The sequence below is a fragment of the Phalaenopsis equestris genome, unplaced genomic scaffold (assembly GCF_001263595.1).
Source record: "Phalaenopsis equestris unplaced genomic scaffold, ASM126359v1 Scaffold232623, whole genome shotgun sequence".
NCBI lineage: Eukaryota > Viridiplantae > Streptophyta > Magnoliopsida > Asparagales > Orchidaceae > Phalaenopsis > Phalaenopsis equestris.
In genome coordinates, this window is record NW_018250587.1 from 93,791 (window position 1) to 96,162 (window position 2,372).

Here is a 2,372-nt window from a genome sequence, read left to right on the forward strand (position 1 = left end):
GGCACCCATTGGCTTAATAGGTGGTTTTAACCACCATGGACGACAATTATCATGAAAGGATGCATTTCTTGGGCAAATATATCGAATCAAGATACATTTTGAAGAGATCCCAAGGCACCTCTTGAAAAAATATAAAAGAAAGAAGAGAGGACTTAGAAAAGAGTCCTGAAAATATTGACAAGTTTTGAATGTTCTTTTCTAGGGAGTTAGTTCGGAAAGATTTTCAGGAACCACTTTTTATTTAATTTATCCTTTTTATTATTTTCTTTTGAGTGATTGTAAAAGAGAAGAGATTCAAAGGAACTTCAAGAGTTTGGTGGAGGACTTGAGATAAGTTTTTATCTTTTTGTTTTACTTTTGGTTTTAATCGAGACTTGTTGTTGGTTTGAAAATGATTTCTTGTTTTAAACTAAAGTGTGGTTTTGTTTTCTCCATGGATTCTGAGTAGTTTTCTTTATCTTTCTTCTTAAAATGATAAGTAATTAAGTTTTGGATGGAAGTTGTGGAGAGTATTGATCTTTAATGTTGGAAGAAGTTGTGATGATTTAAATCCATGCACTTCAATTACTTCTTGATTTGGCCAATCTAGATGTTAAAATTTGTTTTGATAACATGTAAGAACCAAGCTGGTATTGTCTCAGTAAATAATTGGAAAGAATCAAATGAGGTTATATGAATGAGAATGTAGCTCATATGATTGAGTGAAAATAAATAGGAAAATATTCATTAATGGGTGTAGAGTTACAGAAATTTAAAGTGACAGATTAAAGCCCCCAACTTGGTTTATTGTTTTAGGTTCTGATACGAGAATGTTAGGCTTCAGGTGGAGGGAATCGAGGGAGCTCTAGAGTGAGAGCTATTATCTTCTTTGCCTAGCCGGTCTTGAGAACTATTCAAACTTTAAATTAGTCAATGTTCTTTATAGCATCTCTAGTATGAGTAAAGAATATTATTGCTCCTATTTGGCACAATAGATATCCTATACTTATTACTGATTCATGACAAGAAGAAAGATATTTTCATATTAAATACTTATTTTCTACAAAAACTTTAGTTATCTTTTTACTATTTCGTTAAAATATCAAAAATAACAAAAATATTTTAATTTTAATTTTAATTTCCTAAAAAAATCATTTTGTAAAAAATCATTTTTAGTTTAAGTATTTATCTTTTTAAAAATAGAAAAACTTCTAAAAAGTGCATATTGCATAATCTTCCCTGTGGGTTCGATATTCAGGTGTTAATCAAAAAATCCTATATTACTTGATAACGATATGTATATTTGCGTAGTATACTAATATACATATTTATATATAAATTAAAAAGTTAAATTCTTATTTTTCTTTAGGATTAAGTTTTTGGTTTGGTTACAAAATAAAGAAATATAAGTGAAAAATACCATCAGAACTATTACTATATTTTGCATAAGCATTAAGTATTCAGAGATCAAGTTTTTGGCACCGTTGTCGAGGATTAAAATCTTCAAGTAGTGGTGTCAACTTTATAAATCTTTACATATACAAAAAAATTGGGATCATGTAGTAGAGGGATAAGGGGTGTCATTCAAATTCCCCTTAGACTCCCTTGGGGGAGCATAGGCAGTCATAGGAGGGAACCCTTCTACAGGAAGGTTGGGCATCTGCTCAGTATTGACAGTGGAAGCCTCCTTAAGAATATTATTAGAGTTCCTTTTAGATTGGGGGTGAAGCCTGTAACATTTGTCCATTGTATGTCCAAACATTTTACAATTTTGATAATAGTAAGGCCTTTGCTCAAGCACCACATTCTGCCAGAAACCTTCTTTATCAGACCCTATCCAGATCCTTTTCAGCTCTGGGAGGGTGATATCCCTCTAAATGAGAACTATGGCAAGTGCAGGTCTGACCTTATTGTATGTGGGAGTGTCCACCTTTAAAGGTCTTCCTATTGCACAGCCAATATTAAAAAGAGCATTCAATTTAAAAAAAAGGAAGAGGGAGATCTAACAGTTTGAACTAGTGGGGAACCATAGGTAGTTCCTTACTTTGGTCAAAACTTGGAGTCCATTTCATGATTTTCATAGAGGTTCCTGCAATCATAATGGACTGCTTGGCAAATAGCCTAGCATAGTCCTCTTCCATAGTGAGTTGGATCAAAAGGAGTCTCCCAATTAATAAACCACTTTCCAAGCTCCAATAAACTTGAGTGAATCAAAGAAATTTTTTACCAACTCCATTTTTGGATGCCCCAATAGGAATTTACCAATGAGTGTGAACTTAAAATCTTCATTAAGAGAGGTTATCTCCTATTATGAGAAAAAGATGGCTGGTTCACCATCCTTAGAGCCTAAAGGATGAATGTAAGGACATGAACCCTTTCTAGTAGTTGTATCA